General features: G+C 43.4%; 1 pseudogene; it reads left to right on the plus strand.

Moving 5' to 3' along the window:
• The first annotated feature begins 1,796 nt into the window (after window positions 1-1,796).
• LOC117307852 (uncharacterized protein C2orf78-like) lies at window positions 1,797-8,778 on the plus strand (annotated as a pseudogene).
• The last annotated feature ends 2,312 nt before the right edge of the window (window positions 8,779-11,090 follow it).

Genomic DNA, 11,090 nt, shown 5'->3' on the forward strand with positions numbered 1-11,090 from the left:
CTCCCTCAAACCAGCTTACCTCACATATAAATCATTAGCAACTCAGCTCTTACTCACATCACTACAGTCACAAGAGTGGTTAGGGAGCAAAGCACCAACCACGGGAACTAAAACAGAGGCAACCCAGGCCAAGCTGGGCTGATGGCAGATGTCTGCTCCTTACGCTTGGGTGCATAACGCGACTCACCGCAATGCCTTTTTCACAGACCCTTTTTAAAGTTTCTCCACAAAATCCAGCAGGTCAAGTTCGTTCATGATGCTTCAAGATAAACGATCATCAAGAGAAAAACATGCAGTATGTCTTACAATGTTGGAGTCCTTAAAAATATGACAAGGAAATAACCATGCAGACAAAACCAGAGCATTTTAAAAAATCTGTATTCTACAAACGTACCAGTGAATGCTATTAATAAGGTACTATGAGAGAAAACAAAATGAGAAATATATGTAAGACTGTTCCCTTTGGTGTACAGAATTCATGGCAGTTGCCGCACTATCGAGCTACTTACATCTATGACTGTCTGTTCTGGTAATACTAAATGAGGCCAAAGTGTGTCAACTTGTTTCCCACAGAAACCAAAAAGTCTACATGAATCTCTTTTCTCCTGTGCCCTTTCACCTTATCTGCTCCCAGTTCTCCATGAAATGTCCTCTTCCTTCTCTAATTATTCTCCTCTTCATTTTGCTTGGCCTTGCACCCAAGCATGCAAGACAGAGAATCCTAGAGGTCCAAGATTCTAGAGTGGCTGTTTGCAAGGGGGAGGAGATTACAGTAACTGCCACACTGTATATACTTCTGTGCAAAGAAAAAGGGACAGTATTCAGAATGTCTCTCACATATAAAGGAGCTGGATGGCAGGATACCTGTGTGGCCCAAGGAACTTCCAGTTAGCAAATTATGGGGAAAAAATTGCAGTCAAAGGCTGGAAGAGGAAAGGTTTGCAACCAGCTCTGTCTCCTAGCTCTCTGGTATTTGCGTCCAACGAGCAGAGTCTATTTTGTGAAGCATCAAGCACTGAAAAGACGATTCCTGCTGCAGGAAGTTGACAGGAAGTAACATCCATGAGGGTGAGAATGCAAGATCAAGGCTTGTCCTAGAAACAATGCCCATAATGGGAAAAAAAAAAAAAAAAAGGAAAGCAGAAGAGAAATGTAAGTCGCAAGTCCAACCTGGCCCAGCCTGGCCCAGCCCAAGGAAGGTAGGAGTCAAGGAGACGAAACTGAAAGAGAAGAGCCTTGGACCACAACACTCTCCACAAGGTACACTCAACAAAGTTCACCCTACGCTTCAACCAAGTTACAAAAAGAGCTTCTTAATCCCTACTTTTGCTCCTTAAAAGCTGCTATAAGTTCACTAATTAGACAGGTATGATTTCAGAACAACTGTAATAGTTCAAACTAGATGGCTCTTGCCTTCCTAAGGATATTAATTAAATAAGATATATATATATATAGCTCTAAGTATATGATACATGAAATATAATACTCTCCAGGATATAGGTAACTGTTAGTAAATTATATTAATGAACGTCTGTAAGAAATGTTGCAATGATTTCCCTCATGTAAGAGCCTGGGGGAGGTAAATCTGTCTTCTAGGATTTCCTCCCCAGAGCTCAGAAATTTAGGTGTTGTTTTAGCTCTCCTACACTCTCTCCACCCAACCCCGCCTTCCTGTTGGGGATCGGACCTCCCTATTGGCTATCTCATACCTTGAAACTGCCTGCCTCGTGACATCATTCTCCTACATCATCACAAGTGACCAGTGAGCAGTAACCTGTGACCTTTGTACTGCACACATGCGCCGTTCAGCTGCAGCCACTCAGACATCCTCTGGTGTTGTCTCCTCATCCCTTGTATCTGCAGTTGATGTTTTCTCTTCTTCTCTGACCACGTCAGGTAAGAAAAGAAACTTTTTAAAGTTTTTCGTTAGGTTTATTTTGCCCCTAAATTTACTAGTAGATTCACAATAGCATGGAATAATGAGGGAAAGTACTGAACTAGAAGTCTGGAGACCTAATTTCAGTTTTGACTTTGTCATTTACTATCTGTGTCACTTTGGACAAATCATTGACTGTCTCACAAAGCCTGATATTTTCCTTATCTGTTACGTTAGGATACTACATTGGTTGATCACTCTGATCCCTTTCTTTTCTAATATTGAGCCTTAAAGGGTACCCATGTAGAAAATGAAATCAGAGACTTCTCAAGAGTGTTTCAACAGAAACACAGAAAAGCCAGGTGACACAGAAAACTAGCAATATACAGCAAGATGTTTCATCTCTAAAGGTCTCCCTCCACTAATATGTCGACTAGTTGAAAAGAGAAAATAGGGAGAGAGGATGGAGGGTACTGGGCTATAGGGAGGCACAGAGTCAAACGTAAGGAAGTTTAGGATTGTTTTCATCAGCACAGGCCAAGAGGAACCAAGAGATAGGATAAAAATATAAGAATGAAGAGGGAAAGCATAGAGGAGCTCTCAAGAAAAATGTAGTTTGCAATGGAATGTTGATGGGAAAAAAAGATTTTAAATTAAAGCAGAAACAGCATAGAGTGAATTCTGCTCAGAGCAGGGCAAAACAAAGTTGATTGTAGCAAATCCTTATTTTAACAGACTAAGAGGAAAGTAAGGACAGAACAGGGTATCACCAGGAAAGGCAGCTTACCAGAAAAGTCATACTCAGTTTTTTTTCTTTTATTGCCTCTCTGAATACAGTTGGCACTTGACAGTTTTGAATATAAACATTTTAGAAATACGTCCCAGAAATGATGCTTCCTATATACAAGAAACCAAAGTGGTTATCTAGGGTTCTGCTTTTCAATGTTTGATTCTTTCTAATTTTTCAACTATGTAGACGTTTTACCAATTAAAATTTTTAAATGATATCTTCGAAATTGAATCAGAAGGACTATTTCCTTTGTGTGATATGTAGCTTCTAAGGCAAGGTTGCTTTTCATCTTTACAGTTCTTTCCTTCCTAACACAGAGAGCACATTGATCAACAGCCATCGTTCGTTTTTAGATCTTAGCTACCTAAGAAGAAAAAGAAAAATTCAAGCCCCACATCTCTAATTCCAAATTGAGGGAATTCGCTGGCGGTCCAGTGGTTAGGACTCGGTGCTTTCACTGCCAGGGCCACGTGGCATGGCAAAAAAAAAAAAAAAAATCCACATTTATCTAGAACAATATTGTGGAGTCCTTTTGATGTTCTTACATTTGAAAATCTTTTTTAATTGGATTCTAGTGATGATGGTTTTTTTAGGTTTTGGGATGTCATCTTCGTGGATGTTGAAGATAATAATAAGATAATCTAAGTTCTAGGATAAATACAAAAACCTTCTTGATACTTTTTAAGCTTCCTTTCTGCTTATTGTATGTTTCTATTCTTTGAAATATATATTTCTACCAGGCTTAATACCTGTTATTGCTGGGTAAAAATATGAATGAGCACAATGAAATTCTTTTACACTTATTATTTTGCTGTCTGCTTTGTACCAGTTTTCATTGAAATACTTGTCTGCATATATTGTGGCCCCCTATATATTTACATTGATTGAATTTTGTTGCTTGTTATGCATTTTTACTGATATATCTTCTCTGTCTGTATGTATTGGCTTGGAATTCATTCAAAATCACCTTCTATCGTGTTTTTTGGTTAATAGTATTCACTAAAATACAGTGGGCAAAATTCACTTTCATAATATTGCATGTATGGTACAGAAGGTCATTTGTTAGTAAACTCATTATGCTTTGACACTTGCCACATACCCCAGTTTTCATAACTATGTGTTTTACATTATGTAATATGTTTTTCATGATATTTCTTTGTCTTTCTAGAACTTATTGTATCTTCCTCCATATAAATCATATGCAATATATCAGTTTATTCATGTATTAATTATTACTGCTATTATTATTGGTGGTGGTGTAATAAGCACTTTACAGATGAGTAATCTGAAGTAATCAGATAACTTTTTTCTTTCCAAAAGCACTTAAGAAATTCACTTTCAGGTAATCATTTTGAGGTGAGATAATAAACCAGGTTTGAAGAGGGTAAAAATGACTCTTTAAATTTACCAGTTGGACTGAGCTATATGTGAACTCTAGGTAATAGCGTGGGAACTGCACAAGCAAAGTGAGACACTGAAGAATACAATGGTAATAGCCGTACTGTTTTCTAACGGATGAAAAAAATGCCTATATTATAAGTTCTATTTCTCCCGCTTTCTGGCGGCATCATGCTCAGAGTAGTGTCCTGGAGAGCAAGTCAGGATACTTAGGTTCTGAAACCTGGTAAGGATACTAACATAATGAGAGAACTTGAACAAGTCAACCCGACCTCTCTGAGTCTCAGTTTCTTTCCTCATGAAATGCGACTGTGAAAATAGAAGTTCTCTAAGACCTCCTAGTTCGAAAAGGTTTCCAGTCTAGGAAACAGCATAGAAGTCAAAACAAGTGCAAGCTGAAGGGAAAGATAGGGCAGGGAGAAGGTTGCTTCCAGCCTAGAGAACAATGTCTGAACCACACCACTTGGGTCTTCTGCCCATCTGTGCCCAACATGGGAGCACAGGCAGCTAATACAGAAGACTGTAAAACTGCTCAGTCCTTGCAACCATCATAACGGTCTGATTTTTGGTTTCTCAGTAAGTATTGACATTACAGGCGTCTTGATAGCAAGAAACTTAAGATAATGCTGTTCCTCAAATATAGTGAGAATTTATCAATCTCCCTGATGTTTTCATTACCCTCTTGTTCTTACAGAAAATTTCCAAAATCAATCTCGACTGGGAACTCTGAATTCTCTGCAGCACTCTCTTCCTGGGGTGAGCAATGCAACTTCCCTAACAGGAAGTGTCTGCAACTTCTCCAGAGTCTCTGCTAGTGCCGCCAGTTCGGAATCAGCTATGGCTACCTATTTCTACACACTCATGGGTAGTGCCTACATTCACCACCATTCTAGCACAACTATGTTATCTGGAGTTACTGATGAGAGACAGATCTCCACTTCAGCTGCTTCCTATCCGGGTGTTCTTGACTGGGACATCACAGGAAGCACTGAAAAGAATTCTCCTTCACTCGGAGACTTTACTCTGGCAGTCACTGACCAGCACACAGCTGCTTCCTCCATGTTTACGGCATGATAAAACTGCAGACACCAATAACATGGTCCCTCTATATCCATCACCTTCTGCCAGGCTTGCTCAGGAAACACCATCTCAGATTCCAAATCAGGGACACATCCTGTCACTTCCCTACCAGGAAGGAAGCCAGGTGTATTACTATAACCAAGGCACATTGGGGTCTTTACTGAATGGAGAACTTGGCTCCTGCCTGCAATCCTATGGCTCTGTGTCATACACAGGAAGTAGGGCCTCTGTGCAACCAAAAGTGGTTATGGTACTAAAGGAGATTCAGCCCACAAATATCCAACCACCAGCTTCCACCTCTGGAATCTACTACCCTGTGTCTGCTCAACCCGTCACAGAAACAAGTTTTCAAGGTGAGTACAAATGGCAAGAAAGTTGAACAATGAGGTCATCATTCAAAAATGGGGTCAAATCTACAGCTGGGAAGTGTTGTACAGACAGGTAGAATTTAGATCCTGAGCCTTTAATAACCACTACCTTCGCTCAGGGCTCTCTGGTTTTAGACTCTATACAAGAACACCTAGGGCTTCCCTGGTGGCGCAGTGGTTAAGAATCCGCCTGCCAATGCAGGGGACACGGGTTCGAGCCCTGGTCTGGGAAGATCCCACAGGCCGTGGAACAACTAAGCCCATGTGCCACAACTACGGAGCCTGCATTCTAGAGCCCGTGAGCCACATCTACTGAAGCCCACGCGCCTAGAGCCCGTGCTCCGCAGCAAGAGAAGCCACCGCAATGAGAAGCCCGCACACCGCAACCAAGAGTAGCCCCCGCTAGCCGCAACTAGAGAAAGCCCGTGCACAGCAATGAAGACCCAGTGCAGCCAAACAAATACATACATAAAATAAGTAAGTTCAAAAATAAATAAATAAAAATAAAATTTTTAAAAAAGAACACCTAATTCAGGTTGGAAGGTGGGAGGGACACTCTAAATGTCATCTATGCTGCATGTACAAGAACCCCGAGAGCATACCAAGAGGTACCACATTTTTCACTGCTGTAGCCGATCATTCCCCCTGTACTACCACACTGTATCACTCCCTTCCCTGATCTACTGCTACAGTCTCTTTGGAAGGTGTTTCAGAACTCTTGTTATCATAGTGACAGTTTAACCGTCCTCACTTCCCTAATTTATACCAGGATTTAAGACCTTGTGGTCCGGGATCCTGTCCAGAGCAAGCAGGCTAAGACTCTGTCTTTGTTTATTTATTTCATCAGGAAGGGCTCTACTCCCTCTCCTAGTTCATGGTGTGAAGTGTTCTTAGCCTCTCAGGAAAGTGGGGAGAATTGAAAGGACTCTATAAGAGAATGCTAGGCCTTGTAAAACATTTCATTTCTTTAAAAAATAAGACTCACTTTTTATTTGACTTTGAACAATCCTATGAAATACAAAGAAAGCCAAGAATCGGTGACATGAAATGATCACCAGTAAGAATTACAACAGTCACCCCTTATCTCGTAGCATAGGGCACTGTCCGTGATCCTTAAGAAGAGTTACTAGAAATGCCTTGCCCATCTTGCCCCTATACACCAACACATCAATCATGTACCTTGAAAGGTACATGAGTGCTGTGTTGGTGTTTAGGGGGAGCATCTCACTTACCAGGGACTGACTTCTACCTTGATTCCTTTGTAGGGATGGAGACTTCCCTGGTGATGAAAAATTCCCTGGGATTGCCACCTCCAAGCCAGACATCTTGTGTGACACAAACTCAAGAACTCCCCAGGTCCTGCAGGAGCAGAAATATCCAGATACTTGAGAGTAACCCACCACCTGAACTTGGGGACATTTCAGGGACAGCTCCAGTCCAGAGCGCCAGTAGTCTCCTGGCCCTGCCTCCAGCTCCAAGCCAGGGACAAATAGAGAGTGAGCACTTGGAGGATATGAAAACCAAGCTTTCAAAGCCTCTGGATGCCTACAGATCCCAAGAGAAAACCAAGAGCCTCCACTACTCCCTTTAGAAATCCCTGATATTCAGCAGCTCCTGGCCTGCACGGATGCATCCCCTCGGCCAAGAGGAGCAGCTGCTTCTGAAAATGCTGATCTGGGAAAGAACAGCCTGAGTCTTGAGGACCCAGGGACACCTAAAAATGGGATGGAATCTAGCAGTGGTTTTGCAGACATTACTACACTGGCAGAGGATATTCACCTTCCCCAGCTCTTTAATTCTTTGAAAGATCTTGATCAATCCAAAGGTCCCAACGTGACCAAAGCCAAAGACACCAGAGCCATTAAGGTGAATCAGGTGCAGGAAAAGCCAAGTGTCATAAAGGTTCCCTCTGCTCAACCCAGGAAGAACAAACATAAAGCCTCTGAGCCTATCAGTGGTGCTCCCAAGGCCAAAATCCAGCCAAAGAATCCAGAGTGCCTGCTAGGGGGAGAAGTGCTTCTATGCCATGCTGCAGTCAGGGACAGCGCTCCTGTGACCACGGCCAAGCATTCCAAAGGCAAACCTCAGAAAGCTGCATCCAGAAAGATCAGCAATACTCAGAGCCACGGGCAGGAAAGCACCTCAAGGACCAGAGGAAGGAAGAAGGCTGAAGAGAATAAGCAGTCAGGGAACAAAGTCAAGGCAGGAGAGAAGCCAACAATTCCCCAGACGAAGCGAAGGAAGCAGCAAACTGAGCTTATCCAAGAGAGCTTTAAAAAGCCTCGAACCTCCCTAGGCATGTGCAGGCTGGCCTCTGTGAAGGTTTTTCATGCACTGGGGGAGAAGAATGATAAGAAAACTGGGCTCTCTTCCTGTCGGGTCTTGGGAAATTCAAGCAACCCTAAACACCCCCAGCTATCCAGCCATGGAGGTATACCCCACCTGAGGATAAGAGTCCTGAGAAAACTCAAGTCAAAGCCCAGAAACCAGACAGCAGTGCTGAAAAAGAGTGTCCATCTCCATCCCAGTAGGAGCTGCCGCCTCCTGGGAAGGTCAAGTTGATACCTCTGCCGTTTTCTGCCTGGGACAAGCCTCAATCTCGACCTGCTCCGCGGAGGCCACAGTCTCTGGCCTCACATCGGCCTGCTGTGGCTGAGTGTGCCCGGCCTGTTTTTACTAACACAGCTCAACCTCCTGCAGTGAGTTCATCCCACCCAGCTCCTGCCTCTTTGCCAGGTCCTGCCAAACCATCTCAGCCAACTATGACTAACCAACCCAACCGGGTTGGACCGACCATACGCAGCCTAGTGTCCCTCAGTCTGCTGCTCCTAGACCTGCACCCTACGGAACTTCATCTTGCACTTCTCTCCAGTGGGAGCCTGTTCCCCCTGCTGTGACTAAGCGCCAGTCCCCACCCAAACTCCAAACCCCTTTCTACTCCAAGACTTCAGCGAGCAACCAATTCCATGGAGGGAACCGAATGTTCCTGAGCCAGTAATGTCAAAGCCCATCAAACAAGAGCAGAGGCCAGAGCGGGAAGCCATGAAGAGACGGGCTCAACAAGAACATGAGAATGCTGCCAAATACACCTCTTTGGGGAAAGTGCAATTTTTCATTGAGAGGGAAAAAGAATGGAAATTGCTGACTATTACGGATATGTAAAGTCAGAGCTGCTAGGAGTGTTGGTGCCACCTTGGGGACCAGCTGCTCTTCCATATACAGATAAGACAGGTATAAATTTCTCTATTTATTTTGATATATTTTAAAACAATAAAACTGAATAAATAAATGTAATAGAATTCATAGGTAATAAAACTTTTGATTTTTGAGATGCTGCTAACTGGGGTGTATTTTTTGTTTGTTTTTTGATGGGGTTGGAATCAAAGTCTGCATGAGAAAGGAAGGACTGAAAGTTGGATGGATGAATGAAGGAAAGGGGTAAAAACAGAGGAAAGAGAAAGGAACTTGGCCCAGGGCTAGGAAGGCCAAAAGGCATTTATGGATTTATGAAAGGAAGCAGGAGTGAGGATGAAATGGCAGAAGTAAAAAGCAGGGTCAGAGGTCAGGGGTGAAAGAACAAAATTTGAATAGAGTTGAAGATGACAGAAGGTGAGTCTAGGTTTACTAGGAGAAAGAAAAAGTCTCTTGGGGAGGTTGGCCTTAAGTCTCACAACCACCAGATAGGTATTTAAGAAAACAGGAGGTTCAGCACACATCTCTGAAAAGCTAGAGTTGCCTTATTCAGGTGTGATTATAGTGGGGGATAGGGAAATCTACCAGAGAGGTGGCTAGGGCTCAGAGTTATCCTAGGGGCAGCTGACGACAGGGGCACAGCCAAGGAACTGCTGCATCAGGAGGCCCACGAGCAGGGCCTGGTATGTAAATCACCATGTACTCAACACCTAAGCACCAGGGCAGCTAATGCACTACTCAGTTAATCCTGGCAACGACAGGCAAGGCCAGTATTCCTGTGCCACTTCACTTAGAGAGGTGCAGCAAAGGGCTGAGGTCACGTCGCATGTGGAGGTACAAGGCCTCAATTGCAGGCCCAAATGCCTCCAAAGTCCTCAGTATCTGCAAGTGCCCGCAGGCGGCCAACCTGGTTTTCAGAGCACAGCATCCTGAGGTTACTGGTGGATGAGATCAAACTTCTGGACAGGCCTAAATATTATCTTGAGGGGCTTCCTCCATTGACCAGGGCGCATGCCGCCTTCTGTAAACATCACCATCAACTGAAACGCACGAGAAAAATCCGACGGAAGCGTCCACTCTCACGGGTGAGAGCGGTGGGGGCACGCACACTGGGCAGCCGCTCCAACAGCCACAGGACCCAGGCGCCCAGTGGTTCACGGGCTCCCTGGGAGGCCTCGTGGGGCAGGTCGAGGGAGTGAGGATGGGAGAGAGCGGCAGGGGTGGGCGTCAAAAGGAATGCAGTGGGGAGAAGGGAGAGATGGAGACAGTGGATAGTGGATAGTGACCATGGGAAAACTGGCAATTTTCATTTTCAACATTAATTTTTTGAGATGTCATTCACATGCCATAACATTCACCTTCTGAAACTGCGAATTCAGCGTCATTTCGTACATTCACAAGCCTATGCAACCATCACCGTCATCTAACCCATCACGTTTTCATCAACCCACAAAGAAGCCCCCGTAACCATCAGCAGGCCCTCTTCATCCCCTCCTCCTTCAGTCCCTGCAACCATTAATTTCCTTTCTGTTGCTATGGTTTTGCCTTTTCTGGACATTTCATGACATAATACAAATGGGACCACTGTGTGTGGCTTCTTTCACTTAGCATAATGTTTTCAAGTTCGTCCATGTCGTAGCATGTGTCAGTACTTCATTCCTTTTTATGACTGTATAATATTTCACATATAACCACATTTTAAAAATCCATTTATCCATTCATGGGCATTTGGTTTTTTTACACTAATAATCTCCATTTATTGACAGTTTATTCTGTGCCAGGCAGCACCAGGCTAAGTTACTGACCTTATTTCACAGATAAAGAGGCTTGGAGAGTGTGAAGAGTTTGCCCAAGATTAAGAGCTAGCAACTGGGGGAACTGGGGTTTGAACTCAGGCGAACTTCAGAGGTAATAAATTCACATGACAGAACATTAGAAAAGGTCCACAAGGGTATTCAACGAAAAGTCACCCTTTTCCCCACGTGCCCCAGCCACACATTTCCCTCCTCAGAGACATCTGCTTTTGCCATGCTGTGGATCCTTCCAGAGAACTATTTATACCTCAACGTGTATGTATCACAATTTATTGACTAATCTGTCCCAATGATTTGAAATGTCACTTTTATGGTATAATAGATTCTTATACATATTTATATTACTTTTCGCAGAGCTGTCCTGGCTCGTTTTTGCCTATCTTTTATGTTTTCCATTTCTCTAAAATCCTTTTTATCTTCAAAAAAATTTTTCCTTTTCCTGTTTGTTTCTCTTAAGGCATTATGTTCATTCACTCGTATGATTTTATTTAAATGATTTACTTTTGGCAATGTCGGGTATTAGTTGCAGCATGTGGGCTCTTCGTTGCAGCGTGGGGGCTCTCCCTCACGGC

The sequence above is a fragment of the Tursiops truncatus genome, chromosome 14 (assembly GCF_011762595.2).
Source record: "Tursiops truncatus isolate mTurTru1 chromosome 14, mTurTru1.mat.Y, whole genome shotgun sequence".
Classification (NCBI taxonomy): Eukaryota; Metazoa; Chordata; class Mammalia; order Artiodactyla; family Delphinidae; genus Tursiops; species Tursiops truncatus.